This window comes from Wyeomyia smithii, chromosome 3 (genome assembly GCF_029784165.1).
Source record: "Wyeomyia smithii strain HCP4-BCI-WySm-NY-G18 chromosome 3, ASM2978416v1, whole genome shotgun sequence".
Lineage (NCBI taxonomy): Eukaryota > Metazoa > Arthropoda > Insecta > Diptera > Culicidae > Wyeomyia > Wyeomyia smithii.
The window spans coordinates 132310096-132329728 of NC_073696.1; the positions used below are offsets into that span (position 1 = coordinate 132310096).

At 37.0% G+C, this 19633-nt stretch overlaps 1 protein-coding gene across 1 annotated transcript in view; it reads right to left on the minus strand.

The window, feature by feature from the left end:
* LOC129727015 (uncharacterized) overlaps window positions 1-19633 on the minus strand; it is a 47479-nt gene that overhangs the window by 14651 nt on the left and 13195 nt on the right. The gene's annotated exons all lie outside the window — the stretch shown is intronic.

Genomic DNA, 19633 nt, shown 5'->3' on the forward strand with positions numbered 1-19633 from the left:
GGCTTAGTGAGTAAATCCGCCGTCATAAACTCCGATGGACAATATTTGGCACAAATGTTTAATTAAACTGAACTTCGTATCAATATGTTTGGTTCTGTAAGTGAATTTCTCAGACTTAAGCATTTTTAGACACGACTGGTTGTCCTCGTTCAGCTGAATAATACGAATATCTGCGCCGAGGTCTTGTAGAAGTCGTTGAAGCCATATTGCCTCCTGAGCTGCTTCCTATAAGGCAACATATTCTGCCTCCGCAGTTGATAAGGAGACACATGTCTGTTTGCGGCATGTCCATGATATGGTGCCGCCACAAAATTTCAACAAAAATCCTCTGTTCGACTTGCGATCTGATCGGCATTCTGCCCAATCCGCATCAGCATACCCAACTAAACCAAATTCAATGCCTCGTTTACTTAGACGAAGCCTCAATTCTATTGAGCCCTTTAGATAGCGCACTACTCTACACAATTCATTCCAATCCCGTTGAGTTGGATTCGAAACCTTCCTGCTAAGTATCAATACAGAAGCAGCTATGTCTGGTCTACTGTTGACAAAAACATACAGCAACTTTCCCACTAACTTTTGGTACTCCGAACTATCAGCAAGCTGGTTATCGTTCCCATCAGGTTTATAATAACCGACGTCGATGGGAATTGAAGACGGTTTAGCATCCTCAAAGCCGACTGACTTGATGATATTTGTTATGTATTTCCGCTGTGAAATGTGAAAGTCTCCTGCACTATCGCGTTCCACTTCGATGCCAACGTAATTCTCAACGTTACCTAAACATACAACTTCAAAGTTTTTCTGCAGTGTGAGTCCTACAGATTTTAGAACCACTTCTTCTTCACCTGCGATAATCAAATCATCCACGTAAACTAGAATATAGCAGTGCTTCCCGTTGATCTTCTTGCTGTATAAGCATGGATCCGCTTTGCTTCTTTTGAACCCATCATCTTCCAGTATTTGAAGCTTGTGATTCCACGAACGAGCACCCTGCTTGAGACCCTACAAGCTTCGTTTTAAACGACAGACCTAGTCTTCAGCACTTTTAATAACAAATCCCGGTGGCTGGCGCATATACAACTCCTCCTCAAGGTCTCCGTTTAGGAACGCTGTTTTGATGTCATACTGTCTTGCGATCATTCCCCGCTTAGCAACTACAGACATAAGTACTCGGAATGTTGTTCGACGAACAACGGGTGCGAATACTTCGTCTTACTCATTTCCGTATTGTTGGTTGTAGCATTGAGCTACAAGTCTTGCTTTAAACCGAATCACCTCATGTTTAGTATTCCGTTTGAGTTTGAAAACCCATTCACATCTCAAGACGTGCTTTCCTCGAGGGGCATCGACCAAATCCCAAGCCCTACATCTATTGATAGAGTCAAGTTCTTCCTGCATAGCCTTTTGCCAATTACAACGATCACGCCCTGAGAGCGCCTCTTTCAGCGTCTTTGGCTCCTCTTGAAACACGCTATCTACCGCACAAGCGTATCGAGCGCGTAATGTACCCCTCGTTGATCTGGTTGACCTTCTTAAAACGTCCTCTTCAGTATTAGGCGATGCATCCTGCCAGACTTCCTCATCATCTTCATCGAAATTTATTTCAGGACAGTGATGTGGTACGTATACGAAAGATATTGGTTTCAAAAGGGAAACAATGTGCACGACGAAATTTAAATAACAAAACGCCCATTGTTTGTTGATGTTGCTGTGCTACGCTACGACGTTGTTATATTTTCTACTTCGTTACTGCGATTGAAAATTCCTTGACCTACAGAAAACGTCAGAATGAACTGCGTGAACTGTCCGCCATTACCGCTCGTGGAAAGCTGGATAGTTTTAGTGTACTGGAATTGCGAGTCTAGCGCTACGGTCCTACTGACACTAATACCCCGTTCACACTACACCGCATATCATCTGATATCAGGCGATTCGTGCTATCGAGGCCATATCACCATCCATATTACCTGATATCCCATACAATCGAGCTGTCAACGGATATCACCTCGGCTACATGCTATCGCGGATATCATGTTCGAAAACCAATAATAACCACATTTCAAGCAGTTGGCAACACGGCCAACAGACATTTGACGCAACCCTGCAAATTTCGCACTTCGCATTGCATGCGAGAAAAAGGGAAGGAAATATTTTTGCTATTTTCATCCCGCACATGTTGACAATTGCATATGAGAGTTCGCGTTGGTGCGAGCCAACTAACTGACATCTCTATCCTAATCCCATTTCTCTTGTTGTCTTGTTTTAGCTTTAACCTGTTTTTGTTTTCTTCTCTTTTCAATTACCAAAGCAAATGTCAAATCATATCAGCTCACTGAAGTGTGAACGCTCGAGGTGATATCCGATATCATCTGGCGATATCAGGTGATATCCGGCGTAGTCTGAACAAGGCATAACAGTCTCTCCCGAGCCGAGACTCGAACCTACGACGACTGGCCTGTCGCCGGATGCTTCTAGCTAGCGGTAATTAGTATGGTCAGCATATACTTGGACAATATAGTCGGCCATATATTGAAGGTGAAAAAGGGCATAATGAAAATTGTCTTCGGCGTTTCTAGAAATCTTAAAACTGTATACATAAAAAACAGTTCCTAAGTTCCATTTTTTTCCTAGAATGATAATTTATATGGAGGTTTCTGCATAAGATTGCTGCAGGAAACCTGCCGAAGGAAACCACTGTCGAAGCCGTTCGCTACCCTAGATGTTTTTTTTTTTAAAGGTTCGACATCACGTATTAACAGACAAAAAAGTCCATTGAGTTCAGATATGGGTAGGCTGACCAGATTTTCTTGGGGGAAAACGGGACAAATGGGCTCGGGAACGGAACACTCGTGAAGATTAAGCTTGTACAATTGTTATTGACCAAATTGAAATATGCAAACAATTATTCATTGCTTTGTCTCGTTCTGTTGCTTAACATGGTCTCAATTGGCAATCGCGTTTTCGATAGATAGGACATTCCAGTGGCGCAGTAAAAGAGGGTACAAAATTAATCAGTAAGTTTCACAAATTTATAGTAGCTTAGAAGCTTGTTCTCCATTTCGTAAATATTTATACGGTTGTAACTGTCACGGACTCTGTGCTCATTGAAGCTGTACTCGAAATTTTTCTCAAGTAGTATCCAAAAACGGTACAAAATGGCAAAAAGACGGTTAAAAATGGTCCTGTTCAAAACGGTACGTCTAGTCAGCCTAGATCTAGGGAACTTGACGATCATTCATTTTTATCCAGAAAATCCCTTAAATTATCCCTACACTAGCCTTGAACCAAGTTCGCAGTATGCGCCGTCTTGCTGGTACACATAGTGGTCCTCTCCTTTCAGAGACTGGGTGTAGCATTTGGGTGGGGCTCATTTTCAAAAATGTTCGCGGGACCTGTTTCCCAGGCAAAAAGACCTCCTTGGGGTTCAATAAGCAACATATAAATAATTGGTTGATTTTCATTGAGGTCTAGAGGTGGCGCAAAAGGGCCTAAAGGTCAAATTTTAAACGAAAGCAAGTTTAGAACAAAACATATGCCTATATAGGTAAACAGGTGATTTTGTAACCCTATGGGCGTAAATTTCGTCCGTTTTGCGTTGAATTCAACCGTTTTTGAGATATTCGCAATTTCAGTGTACACTCTTGCAATCTCGGGGTATGTGTTTTATAAACGAAATCTCCCCTAACTTTACACGATTTCAAACACCATAGACCATTTTACGAACTGACAGGTGTCACGGATCCTGCTGATGATGATGTTGCATTTACGTGCGTTATGTCAGCGGTTCCGAGCTTTCTGTCAAAATTTCATTCATGGATTGAGTTCAGAAACGTCTCGTAAAATGGTCTATACGTGCTTCCAAGTAGTCGAGTATCACTTCAACATATTCCTAAACACACTCCTTCACGCCAGGTCAATACTGGGTCAAAATCGAGCGAATAAAGAAGGGTTTTGACAACAGTTAGGTGGGCTCCAGGTCAAAACGAGGTGAGCTGGTGGAATAAAGTAATTAGCTGTTTGTAGCAGTAAATAGACAAAAAGACACGTGCTTTTGGGTTGTGACGTAAGTTAATTCTTCTGCCACAAAATCGGGCAAAAAAATATATTTTTTGAGCTTCTGCTCGTCTATCTTTATTCACTTAAGACTTAAGACTAAACTACAATTCTTTTAATACTCTTATATATAGCCTCGCAGCGAGTGTTTGTTTATGCTTCCTGTTTATGCTTTGTATAATCAAAAGATAGTGCTGGTGCAGACTAAACACTACTGGTGAGAAATAGATTATTTTCATTCTGGGAATTCTGCTTTATGCTGATTTGGCGACGATGATGATGGTCCTGATGAGATAAGGTGGCTTGCCGGATATTGGTGACGTGTTCTGCTTAACTCTTCCCCTCTAAAGTAACTTTGTCCTCAAAGTTGAACGGTTCGAAAAGGTGATGACATATTGATGAATGATTCGATCACCTTCTTTCGTTCTTCTGATAAATCTGTGGTTGCTATCTCTTGGTCCGTGATGATGAGATCATTCTTTTTGGTGTTATTTCATTTTCCTTATTTTCAAACAGTTGTAGTATTTTTTGGTTGTTTTCCTCTTTTTGTTTAGCGAATTCCTCAAATGTTAAGTTATCTGTGTTTTCTCCTATGTAAATAGCCTTAGGTGTTTGCTTGGTAAAGGAGTGTATGGAACTGTTATACTTGTGTGTAGCCTCCTGAATGAGGTTATTAACTGTAATATCTGGATTGAGTGCTTTTATACACCTTGCTATTTCTCTAATTGTTGAATGGCATCTTTCGACTTGTCCGTTTGTTTCTGATCTGTGGACTGGTGTTGTAAAAATTTGAATTCCTAGATTTTTGATGCGTTGTTCTATTACATTTGAGACAAATGAACTTTCATTATCAATAACAATCTGCGACGGTACGTCCCAGTCATAAAGAAGCTGTACCAGAACGTCCCCTACGTCTTGTAACGACTTTGATTTTACCGGTCCTATTTTTAGAAATTTGGAAAATTTATCTAAGGAAGAAATGAACAAAAAGTTTGCATTGTAAACAAATATGTCGATATGAATAATATCACCAGGGTATTTTGGCGTTGGTGTTTTTACTGGTATGTATGGTTGCGGTTTACGTTCGTATTTCTCAGTTTTGCAAATCTCACAAATATTGACGTAGTTTTGAATCAATTTGTTCATTCTAGGGAAGTAATATGTTTTCAAGAGCTGAAGTGAATTTTCTTTGGCGTTACGGTGAGCGAAATCGTGCGTGTTTTTAATTTCTTCATGTTGTCGTTCTGCCTGTTCTATGTCTTCCACCCTTTTTGGGAAAATCGAGCTTTGACAATTTTGGGGTTGAAGTTTTCTTTGTAAATTTCTTGAATTCGACCCATAGTAGGTTCGTCGGTTAAAATGCCGTTAAGAATTCCAGGGATTAGGTATTCTTTCAATTTTTGTTGTAGGTAGTCATTTGTGAAATGGGGTTCTGTAAAGATATGCCTCTGATAGTTTTCAAATGGTCGGTTCTATTCAAAGCTAGAGTTTCTTCCTATGACGAAAATAATTTGATTGCGGAAGACATTTATCGGGGCTTCTGTTGAGGGTATATAGGAACTGTCATCATCTTCGGCCGAGTGCTGTGTTGGGGTTAGTGAATTTATTTGGATGCGGGATAGGGCGTCTGCTACTACGTTGGATTTCCTAGGTTTATAGTGCATTTCATACTCATGCTCTTCTAGGAATGCTTTCCATCGCTTCAGCTTGGCGTTGTTATTTTTGGGTGAAAGGGTAAATGTTAGTGGGAGATGGTCAGTGTAAATTTTCAATTTAGCTCCGTATATGAAATTTCTGAGTGTGTGTAGTGCCCAAACGACAGCAAGCATTTCCTTTTCGTTTGTAGCATAATTTTCTTCCGTTCTGGAAAGCGTTCTAGATATAAAGGTGATCGGTCGCTCTCCATCATGGAATTTCTGAGATAGCACAGCCTCCTGTGCTTTATCTGACGCATCGGTGGTCAAGATAAAAGGTTCCTTAAAATCTGGATATGCCAATACATCGTTCGAGGATAATATTTCCTTCAATATTTGGAAAGATTGTTTAGCCTCTGTGTCAAAAGTAATTGGGAAACTTTTCGATTGATTTTTAGGAATTTGGCGATGGCCATCTTCCCCTCTTAAAAGTTTTGTCAAGGGCTTTGCAATTTTTGCGTAGTCTCTCACAAAACGCCTGTAATAGCCAGAGAGTCCTAAAAAGGCTCTCAAATCTTTGAGATTTTTTGGCTCGGGGTATTTTTGTATACATTCCACCTTTTTCATGTTGGGTTTCAGGCCGTTTACAGAAATAACAAATCCTAGGAACTCCACTTCGGTTTTCAAGAATTCTGATTTGTCTGGCTGGATTTTGAAGTTGGCCTTTTGTAGGGTTTCGAAAACACTTTTCAAATTGTCTAAGTGTTCTTCAAAAGTTTTTCCGAAAACGATGATGTCATCTATATAGACATGGCAGATTTGGCCAATATGTTCTCGTAGGACGTCGTCCATAACCCTTTGGAAAATTGAGGGTGCGTTTTGCAGTCCGAACGGCAATCGTACAAACTCATATTTGCCGTTATTTACAGAGAAAGCGGTTTTTTCGACGTCTTTCTTTGTCATTGGGATCTGATGAAAGCCAGATGCTAGATCCAATGCTGTTAAATATTTATTGTTTCCCAAGTTTGCCAAGACCGTTGAGATATCAGGAATGGGATACCTGTCACCGATCGTTTTTGAATTTAGTTTCCGGTAGTCTATTACCATCCTATACTTCTTTTCGTTGGAGGCGTCCATCTTCTTTGGAACGATCCATACAGGGGAATTATAAGGGGATTTTGAAGGTTTAATGATGCCATCATTTAGCAATTTTTCTATTTGTTTATTAACTTCTGCTTTCAAGGCTTGTGGGTATGGGTATGTTCTGCTATATACTGGATTTTCGTCGGTGGTGCGAATTTCTGCATTAATTCTCGTTGTGAAAGGCAATTTTTCATCAGGTGGTCGGAATAAATTTTTAGTCTTTGAGAGTTTTTTTAAGTTCAGATTTTTGATATTCTGGGAGGTGTTCATCTCGAATCTCGATCTGGTTTACCTCCTCGAATTTGTGCTGTAGTAGGTTAATGGTGTGTTGATTTTTTATTATTAGTTTTTCCTTTGCGGTGTCAATTACGGCTTCTAGCTCTTTGAGCGTATCGTGCCCTATAATTGCGTCGAAGGATTTTAATTCTGCAAGATGATAAAACTTTACGTCTATGTCTGAGTATGGTCGGAAAAATTTAGCTTTTGAAAATTTGTCGATTTTTATGTCTCCTCCAACTGAAGAAACGTTAAAAGGTTTCTCTGTGTTGTGGGAGACTCGTGCATACTTTGGATGAACATAATTTTTGTTCGATCCTGTGTCCACTAAGATTCTCAGAGGTGTACTCGCGTTGCCATAATAAAGAAAATAAGGCAACGTGGAATTCATCCTAAAAAATTAAGCTCAACCTCCTCCTCTTCAGGTTCCTCACCTCGTTGGGCTTCCATCATTCTGATGTACCTTTCAAAAGTTTGTGATGATTCGGGGTAATATTCTTCATCTTCCGATGGAGCATAATCTGAGCGTTCATTAATTATGTCTTCAGGCTCAGGTTCTTCGTACTTGTTTGTGTAAATGTTAAACATTCTCTGTCTTTTCAGTGGGGGTCCTCTCTGGTCTGACCTTTGTGGTCTGTTACCATAGTTGACGTTATTTGTTCGGATGGAAGTATCTACTTCTATCGGTTCTGGTGTGTTTTTAAATGGGTTGTTAGGTGTTATTGGGCGTTTTTGCTGTTGATTAAATTGCCTGAATGGTTGAGGTTGGAAGGGTTGATTAAAGTATGGTGGTGGTGGCATTGGTCTTGGATGATATTGTGGTTGTGGAATTGGTCGTTGGTGATATTGTGGGTTTGGTCTACATGAATTCAAATTGTTAGGTGGTCTTGTTAGTGCTGGAAGTTTGGGAGGAAGTCTAGGGGGCAAGAATGGTATCAAGTTCCTTGGAACCTGCGGAGCTAACATGCTAGGTCTGATCATTGTGGATCTGAACTCTGCGTTTTGATCCTTAATGCAGTAGCTGTACGCGGCAGCTAATGACGTTGGTTATTAGTTTCTGATGAATTTGCTCAGCTCACCATCGAGGCCTCTAGTGAAAGAGTCAATAGCTTTCCTATTGTATGACTCGATCAACGCCTTTGATGCTTCTGGATGACTGAATCTTTCATCGGTCTCTATATGATTCGCAATTAGGGAGAGCAATCTATTAACTTCATCGTAAAACTGCTCGAGGGTTTTACCTTTCTGTGTCGTATGCGACAACTGGTAGTCGAGCGTTTCCAAATCTCTCTTCTCTCCATAATAAGTTGTTAAAGTTTTCTTAATAAGTTTCCAATTTATGTTCACGTTTGAGGCTACTAAGGCATCGTTTGCCTCGCCTCTAATTTTTCTTCTTATGGTCTTACAGACCATGTGGTATTTATTTTGGGCCTCTATGGGGCTTTGATGATTAGTCTCATAGAGATTGATGATGCTTTGAACATCGTCAATCCAACTATTCAACTCTCTTGACTCGCCGGTAAACGTTGGCAAATCTTTAACTAAATCTGGGATTCTTTCAATCGAATCCGTGTTTACCCGAGCTCCTTCTCTATCAAAAAGATGAAGCGGTGGGTCGCTGTAGTCCGGCCCCGGAAGGGGAACGGCTGCTGCTTGCAGAGCGGCAATTCTATTGATTATATCTTGCACTTGATTTTGTGCCATTTTAATTATTTATTATTTTGAGTTTTTGAAGGATATTTCTTTTTTCACTTTTTTACTTCTAATATATACTTTTTAAATATAATCACTTTTCTTTTGGTTTTTCAGGATATTTCTTTTTTCACTTTTTCACTTCTTATATTCGCTTATTAAATATAATCACTTTTATTTTTGATTTTTCACTTCACTATTTTAATAATGTTGGAGTGCTTACATAATTATTTTAACCGTCATACCAATCCTGTTACAGTGGTACTTCTTTGAATCCAATCGTCTGCCTCTAACGGTGACGCTTCTGAATCCTTTGAATCCAATCGTCTGCCTCTAACGGTGACGCTTCTGAATCCTGTGGGTTGATACCAGGCCGTGGTGTTTCCTCCTTTCCGGCACGGCTGTTAAATCCGTTTTTTCCTGGAGCGAGTGATGAGCTGTCCAGGTGACTCCGGCACAATCCGTACGGCTGCTTTACGCGGTCGGGAGAGGTTTTTGCTTCACAACAAAGAAGTATCCGCGAACTCTTACGTGGCGAACTACACTTGTTGATTCACTTAACACTCACGCTGGGCCCTATTCGGGCGCAGTTAATTCTTCTGCCACAAAATCGGGCAAAAAATTATATTTTTTTGAGCTTCTGCTCGTCTATCTTTATTCACTTAAGACTTAAGACTAAACTACAATTCTTTTAATACTCTTATATATAGCCTCGCAGCGAGTGCTTGTTTATGCTTCCTGTTTATGCTTTGTATAATCAAAAGATAGTGCTGGTGCAGACTAAACACTACTGGTGAGAAATAGATTATTTTCATTCTGGGAATTCTGCTTTATGCTGATTTAGCGACGATGATGGTGGTCCTGATGAGATAAGGTGGCTTGCCGGATATTGGTGACGTGTTCTGCTTAACTCGTAGATCTTAGTTAACGAGCAAATTCCATTTGAAACAGTATTCCGCATTGTTTAATGGCGCACCATGTATTTGCAGCCTGAAACTTTCAAAACTCGTGAAAAAATCTACCGTATATTTTTCCACAATGTTTTTGAGTTCTGCGTCATTACTGTTAAAAAAAATAAGCCCTTTAAACCTAATAGCGAATTTCTTTATTCCACCAGCTTACCTCGTTTTGACCTGGAAGCGCACTAACTGCTGTCAAAACTCTTCTTTATTCGCTCGATTTTGACCCAGTTTTGACCTGCCGTGCTGCCCAAAGCGCACTGTAAAAATTGTCAGCTTCAACCCACCATCGCACGTGCTAAGTTCGTGAATAGTTATCTGGCATCTCTTTCTTACTTGCGTCTTAAATGGCGACGATATTTCATTATTCCTCGGCAGTTTTGCCCGCACACAGTGGAATAAAGAAATACGCTATAAGATGCAAACCATCGCCGTACTTTTCTATATTCCTGGTTCAATGTAGAGGTCACCAATTTTCACGTCCTGCCCTGGTTGTTTCATTCCAGATTTTATTCTTCCCCACATGATAAACTTTTACTATTTACAAAGCTCATATGTTCGATTTGAGGTCCTTCTTGCAGTATCTTTTTCTCTAAGCTTTATTGAAAAGTTGTACTGTTGAAAATTTCGTACAGCATTAACTTTTTATGGTCATTTATAGCATGCTGCTCTTACGTGCTATATTATTGTATAACAGTTAAGACTGTCAGCTGTTGACAGTTTGATACTTGCGTGAATTTACCCACCAAAATATTCACCCACTAAAATTTTATTTTGCCCTCTAGCGGCGAATAGGTGAACTATCAACAGCGCCACCTACATGTCAAACTACAAAATATTTTAGTGGCTTGGTGGGTGAATTCACGTAACCTTACTAATTTGTGAATCTACCCTCTAAAAGCAACCACCAAAAAATTTTTGTGGCTGAATGTTGGTGGTAATTTCTTTTATAAATATAATAATCATTAACGACATCGCGCACACGACTTAAGTCGAAAGTTTATTTTTCCGTGCTAGTTGAGACCCTCATGTATCGACCCAGATTGACTGAATGTGGCGAGTATTACGTTTTACTATGTTAGAGCCACCCATAGTAACATTCATATTTCCATACATATATATGAGCGGAAAAAAATTCAATAAAAAGTTTTTGCACACGACTTAAGTACAAAGTTTATTTTTTCGTGCTAGTTGAGACCCTCATGTATCGACCCAGATTGACTGAATGTGGCGAGTATTACGTTTTACTATGTTAGAGCCTCCCATAGTAACATTCATATTCCCATACATATATATGAGCGGAAAAAAAATTCAATAAAAATTTTTTGCACACGACTTAAGTCCTAAGTTTATTTTTCCGTGCTAGTTGAGACCCTCATGTATCGACCCAGATTGACTGAATGTGGCGAGTATTACGTTTTACTATGTTAGAGCCACCCATAGTAACATTCATATTTCCATACATATATATGAGCGGAAAAAAATTCAATAAAAAGTTTTTGCACACGACTTAAGTACAAAGTTTATTTTTCCGTGCTAGTTGAGACCCTCATGTATCGACCCAGATTGACTGAATGTGGCGAGTATTACGTTTTACTATGTTAGAGCCACCCATAGTAACATTCATATTCCCATACATATATATGAGCGGAAAAAAATTCAATAAAAAGTTTTTGCACACGACTTAAGTACAAAGTTTATTTTTTCGTGCTAGTTGAGACCCTCATGTATCGACCCAGATTGACTGAATGTGGCGAGTATTACGTTTTACTATGTTAGAGCCACCCATAGTAACATTCATATTTCCATACATATATATGAGCGGAAAAAAATTCAATAAAAAGTTTTTGCACACGACTTAAGTACAAAGTTTATTTTTTCGTGCTAGTTGAGACCCTCATGTATTGACCCAGATTAACTGAATGTGGCGAGTATTACGTTTTACTATGTTAGAGCCACCCATAGTATCATTCATATCCCCATACATATATATGAGAGGAAAAAAATTCAATAAAAAGTTTTTGCACACGACTTAAGTACAAAGTTTATTTTTCCGTGCTAGTTGAGACCCTCATGTATCGACCCAGATTGACTGAATGAGGCGAGTATTACGTTTTACTATGTTAGAGCCACCCATAGTAACATTCATATTCCCATACATATATATGAGCGGAAAAAAATTCAATAAAAAGTTTTCGCACACGACTTAAGTACAAAGTTTATTTTTCCGTGCTAGTTGAGACCCTCATGTATCGACCCAGATTGACTGAATGTGGTGAGTATTACGTTTTACTATGTTAGAGCCACCCATAGTAACATTCATATTCCCATACATATATATGAGCGGAAAAAAAATTCAATAAAAAGTTTTTGCACACGATTTAAGTCCAAAGTTTATTTTTCCGTGCTAGTTGAGACCCTCATGTATTGACCCAGATTGACTGAATGTGGCGAGTATTACGTTTTACTATGTTAGAGCCACCCATAGTATCATTCATATCCCCATACATATATATGAGAGGAAAAAAATTCAATAAAAAGTTTTTGCACACGACTTAAGTACAAAGTTTATTTTTCCGTGCTAGTCGAGACCCTCATGTATCGACCCAGATTGACTGAATGAGGCGAGTATTACGTTTTACTATGTTAGAGCCACCCATAGTAACATTCATATTCCCATACATATATATGAGCGGAAAAAAAATCAATAAAAAGTTTTTGCACACGACTTAAGTACAAAGTTTATTTTTCCGTGCTAGTTGAGACCCTCATGTATCGACCCAGATTGACTGAATGTGGCGAGTATTACGTTTTACTATGTTAGAGCCACCCATAGTAACATTCATATTCCCATACATATATATGAGCGGAAAAAAATTCAATAAAAAGTTTTCGCACACGACTTAAGTACAAAGTTTATTTTTCCGTGCTAGTTGAGACCCTCATGTATCGACCCAGATTGACTGAATGTGGCGAGTATTACGTTTTACTATGTTAGAGCCACCCATAGTAACATTCATATTCCCATACATTTTCACCATCCTTCTTCTATTATTGGTTGATTTAACAGCTGAAACAACGAAATCCTGCGGTTTTTGTTGTCTCATTTAGGCACGATTTTATTTTCTGTTTCAAAAAGTTCATTCAGCGCCAGTTAAAAATTTGGAAGGACAATAAGTTCATCAAACAAGAAGTAACGTGTGAGGAAAATTGCAAAGATGATGTCGCGCGCTCTTCCTTCAACTCGTCGTGTAATCATGCTAAACGAGACAGATAATTTCTATAGGGACACAATGTCCATCCTGCATTATTGAAATTTTCAAAACTCATCATTGATTCATTAACCTTTAACAGTTGATGTTGTGAGTTCTCGGGCAGGAGAAAATATCATTATAATATCACAACCAGATATTGGAAATACACCTCATTTTGATCTTAATAAGGTTTACATAGTTGGTAAAATAACAAAAAATAATACCAAAATATTGTTCCTCCAAGACTATATGAATAACAAAGCTTGATATTTCAATAACAAACCAAGAATTTGCATTAAAAATCACGAAAATGACCGATATAGATATTTTCAACTTATTGAACACAGGATGCATAACTGATATACCATAAATAATCAATAACGAATAATTTTCACCTAAAAACTTACTTTTAATGAGATATTTTAAATCAACTCAAATATCTCATTAAAGGCATAGCGAGATATGATATCAAAATTTTATGATACTTTCAAATGCATGTTTGAAACGTGAATATCTTTCGAATAACACGATAAGTCCTCATAGCTAAATATGTTATTGAAGAGGTATGATTTTGTTATGCTCTCCTGCCCGGGTTAAGGAAGTGTTTACCTACGTGTCGAGTTTCATCTCAACAGGATTCATCGTGTAGTACCAGTGGCAGTTTGGTGCAGAGTTTTCAGTATACTAGCATTCTGGAGAACTATATTTCATATTAGTAATCGGTAAGTACCGTTGAGTTATTTCAATAAGCTTTTGGGTAAACCTTTAGAGTATTTTTTCTTTTCAACGACTTGTTTACGTCAATTTCCGAATATGCACGGATTTTTGAACTTACGCTATTTTTCGCACGCTATGTATCCATTGCGTAGAAAGCGACATTAGTGTACTTCAGAATAGCTTCACATGAACAAAACTTATATTCATTAGAATAAATAATGATCATTAGTTGTGCTCCAGCTGATAATTAAATTATTATTTGATCTTAAAAAATTCAGTAATGTTTTATACTAGCTCGATTGTTTTATTTGCTTTGCGTTAAATATTAGGTTAAAATTTTGTTCTGAATTTTACTCAATATGCTTATCTAGACTGTAATATTGATTTCTCTGAATCGCATCATCCAACCATTAATATATCTTCCTCAGAGAGAGAATTTCATTCATTATATACATTTGAAGACAATACATTTATAATATACTAGTTGAACGTTCCCGGCGATGCTCGGGATCAAAAATTTCAAAATTAGGAATCATTTTTGATAATTCATTGCATTATTAGCAGAACTCACTTCAAAAATATATTTCACATCTTATACGTCCATCATCATTTTAAGTACTTTCATATTCTGAGAACGCACAGAACGGAAATAACCATTATGGATTGCCTTTTGTGATTTGGGAACTGGAAAGTCGCCATTTCGGATTTCAAAATGACGTATGGAGTTCGGAAGTTTCGGAAGTATTTAAATGGTTGGCCAAATACCACTTTAGATTACTTTCCTGAAACCAGAAGTCGTTATTTTGGAAAATGTTATGTGGGGTCATCCCAGTTCCGAATATACCACACTCGGGTGATAGCCGGATATTCGTCAATTGTTCACAGCTAAACCTCTTTTTATGTAACTTTTAGAAGAAAGTAATCAAAGTAAGAAGAATTTAGCGTGACCTCCTCTGTAATCATATCTAAAGCTTAGTTCTCCTCTGTAATCATATCTAAAGAGATAACATGTGAATTTTTATAGCAAAAATGTTTGTTAGTGTCCAAGGAACACGTCTGAGAAGAAGTTAACGTTTCAATCCACACAACTACGTAGAAATTAAAAAAAAAAGGATAAAAAAGTGGCCTTTCCTCCAGCCAAATGTCCCAAAATATAGTTTTGGTAAAATTAAAAAAGTATTTCGAATCCCGTAATGTGTTACTATTCACAAAACTACGAAAACACCAGAAATGTAATTTTTTTTGCTCGACTCGCACCAAATTAAAACATAAATTCTTCTGCTAGAAAATATTTGCAGATGTTGAAAGGAACAACGAACATTTTATTGAAAAAAAAAAAATAATTTACAGGCAAATTGAGCTCATTCTCAAAAAGTCAAAAGTCAAAATTTTGCATGTATTTTATGTATAATATATATATATATATATATATATATATATATATATATATATATATATATATATATATATATATATATATATATATATATATATATATATATATATATATATATATATATATATATATATATATATATATATATATATATATATATATATATATATATATATATATATATATATATATATATATATATTATACATAAAATACATGCAAACATGACTTACATGACTTTTTGAGAATGAGCTCAATTTGCCTGTAATTTTTTTTTTTTTTTTCAATAAAATGTTCGTTGTTCCTTTCAACATCTGCAAATATTTTCTAGCAGAAGAATTTATGTTTTAATTTGGTGCGAGTCGAGCAAAAAAAATTACATTTCTGGTGTTTTCGTAGTTTTGTGAATAGCAACACATTACGGGATTCGAAATACTTTTTTAATTTTACCAAAACTATATTTTGGGACATTTGGCTGGAGGTAAGGCCACTTTTCTATCCTTTTTTTTAATTTCTACGTAGTTGTGTGGATTGAAATGTTAACTTCTTCTCAGACGTGTTCCTTGGACACCAACAAACATTTTTGCTATAAAAATTCACATGTTATCTCTTTAGATATGATTACAGAGGAGAACTAAGCTTTAGATATGATTACAGAGGAGGTCACGCTAAATTCTTCTTACTTTGATTACTTTCTTCTAAAAGTTACATAAAAAGAGGTTTAGCTGTGAACAATTGACGAATATCCGGCTATCACCCGAGTGTGGTATATTCGGAACTGGGATGACCCCACATAACATTTTCCAAAATAACGACTTCTGGTTTCAGGAAAGTAATCTAAAGTGGTATTTGGCCAACCATTTAAATACTGCCGAAACTTCCGAACTCCATACGTCATTTTGAAATCCGAAATGGCGACTTTCCAGTTCCCAAATCACAAAAGGCAATCCATAATGGTTATTTCCGTTCTGTGCGTTCTCAGAATATGAAAGTACTTAAAATGATGATGGACGTATAAGATGTGAAATATATTTTTGAAGTGAGTTCTGCTAATAATGCAATGAATTATCAAAAATGATTCCTAATTTTGAAATTTTTGATCCCGAGCATCGCCGGGAACGTTCAACTAGTATATTATAAATGTATTGTCTTCAAATGTATATAATGAATGAAATTCTCTCTCTGAGGAAGATATATTAATGGTTGGATGATGCGATTCAGAGAAATCAATATTACAGTCTAGATAAGCATATTGAGTAAAATTCAGAACAAAATTTTAACCTAATATTTAACGCAAAGCAAATAAAACAATCGAGCTAGTATAAAACATTACTGAATTTTTTAAGATCAAATAATAATTTAATTATCAGCTGGAGCACAACTAATGATCATTATTTATTCTAATGAATATAAGTTTTGTTCATGTGAAGCTATTCTGAAGTACACTAATGTCGCTTTCTACGCAATGGATACATAGCGTGCGAAAAATAGCGTAAGTTCAAAAATCCGTGCATATTCGGAAATTGACGTAAACAAGTCGTTGAAAAGAAAAAATACTCTGAAGGTTTACCCAAAAGCTTATTGAAATAACTCAACGGTACTTACCGATTACTAATATGAAATATAGTTCTCCAGAATGCTAGTATACTGAAAACTCTGCACCAAACTGCCACTGGTACTACACGATGAATCCTGTTGCGATGAAACTCGACACGTAGGTAAACACTTCCTTAACTCACAACATCAACTGTTAAAGGTTAATGAATCAATGATGAGTTTTGAAAATTTCAATAATGCAGGATGGACATTGTGTCCCTATAGAAATTATCTGTCTCGTTTAGCATGATTACACGACGAGTTGAAGGAAGAGCGCGCGACATCATCTTTGCAATTTTCCTCACACGTTACTTCTTGTTTGATGAACTTATTGTCCTTCCAAATTTTTAACTGGCGCTGAATGAACTTTTTGAAACAGAAAATAAAATCGTGCCTAAATGAGACAACAAAAACCGCAGGATTTCGTTGTTTCAGCTGTTAAATCAACCAATAATAGAAGAAGGATGGTGAAAATGTATGGGAATATGAATGTTACTATGGGTGGCTCTAACATAGTAAAACGTAATACTCGCCACATTCAGTCAATCTGGGTCGATACATGAGGGTCTCAACTAGCACGGAAAAATAAACTTTCGACTTAAGTCGTGTGCAAAAATTTTTTATTGAATTTTTTTCCGCTCATATATATGTATGGGAATATGAATGTTACTATGGGTGGCTCTAACATAGTAAAACGTAATACTCACCACATTCAGTCAATCTGGGTCGATACATGAGGGTCTCGACTAGCACGGAAAAATAAACTTTGGCCTTAAGTCGTGTGCAAAAACTTTTTATTGAATTTTTTTCCGCTCATATATATGTATGGGAATATGAATGTTACTATGGGTGGCTCTAACATAGTAAAACGTAATACTCACCACATTTAGTCAATCTGGGTCGATACATGAGGGTCTCGACTAGCACGGAAAAATAAACTTTGGCCTTAAGTCGTGTGCAAAAACTTTTTATTGAATTTTTTTCCGCTCATATATATGTATGGGAATATGAATGTTACTATGGGTGGCTCTAACATAGTAAAACGTAATACTCGCCACATTCAGTCAATCTGGGTCGATACATGAGGGTCTCAACTAGCACGGAAAAATAAACTTTCGACTTAAGTCGTGTGCAAAAAATTTTTATTGAATTTTTTTCCGCTCATATATATGTATGGGAATATGAATGTTACTATGGGTGGCTCTAACATAGTAAAACGTAATACTCGCCACATTCAGTCAATCTGGGTCGATACATGAGGGTCTCAACTAGCACGGAAAAATAAACTTTCGACTTAAGTCGTGTGCAAAAAATTTTTATTGAATTTTTTTCCGCTCATATATATGTATGGGAACATGAATGTTACTATGGGAGGCTCAAACATAGTAAAACGTAATACTCGCCACATTCAGTCAATCTGGGTCGATACATGAGGGTCTCAACTAGCACGGAAAATTAAACTTTTGACTTAAGTCGTGTGCAAAAACTTTTTATTGAATTTTTTTCCGTTCATATATATGTATGGGAATATGAATGTTACTATGGGTGGCTCTAACATAGTAAAACGTAATACTCGCCACATTCAGTCAATTTGGGTCGATACATGAAGGTCTCAACTAGCACGGAAATTTAAACTTTTGACTTAAGTCGTGTGCAAAAACTTTTTATTGAATTTTTTTCCGCTCATATATATGTATGGGAATATGAATGTTACTATGGGTGGCTCTAACATAGTAAAACGTGATACTCGCCACATTCAGTCAATCTGGGTCGATACATGAGGGTCTCAACTAGCACGGAAAAATAAACTTTGTACTTAAGTCGTGTGCAAAAACTTTTTATTGAATTTTTTTCCGCTCATATATATGTATGGGAATATGAATGTTACTATGGGTGGCTCTAACATAGTAAAACGTAATACTCGCCACATTCAGTCAATCTGGGTCGATACATGAGGGTCTCAACTAGCACGGAAAAATAAACTTTGTACTTAAGTCGGGTGCAAAAACTTTTTATTGAATTTTTTTCCGCTCATATATATGTATGGGAATATGAATGTTACTATGGGTGGCTCTAACATAGTAAAACGTAATACTCGCCACATTCAGTCAATCTGGGTCGATACATGAGGGTCTCAACTAGCACGGAAAAATAAACTTTGTACTTAAGTCGTGTGCAAAAACTTTTTATTGAATTTTTTTCCGCTCATATATATGTATGGGAATATGAATGTTACTATGGGTGGCTCTAACATAGTAAGACGTAATACTCGCCACATTCAGTCAATCTGGGTCGATACATGAAGGTCTCAACTAGCACGGAAAATTAAACTTTTGACTAAAGTCGTGTGCAAAAACTTTTTATTGTTATTTTTTCCGCTCATATATATGTATGGGAATATGAATGTTACTATGGGTGGCTCTAACATAGTAAAACGTAATACTCGCCACATTCAGTCAATCTGGGTCGATACATGAGGGTCTCAACTAGCACGGAAAAATAAACTTAGGACTTAAGTCGTGTGCAAAAAATTTTTATTGAATTTTTTTTCCGCTCATATATATGTATGGGAATATGAATGTTACTATGGGAGGCTCTAACATAGTAAAACGTAATACTCGCCACATTCAGTCAATCTGGGTCGATACATGAGGGTCTCAACTAGCACGGAAAAATAAACTTTCGACTTAAGTCGTGTGCAAAAAATTTTTATTGAATTTTTTTCCGCTCATATATATGTATGGGAATATAAATGTTACTATGGGAGGCTCTAACATAGTAAAACGTAATACTCGCCACATTCAGTCAATCTGGGTCGATACATGAGGGTCTCAACTAGCACGGAAAAATAAACTTAAGACTTAAGTCGTGTGCAAAAACTTTTTATTGAATTTTTTTCCGCTCATATAT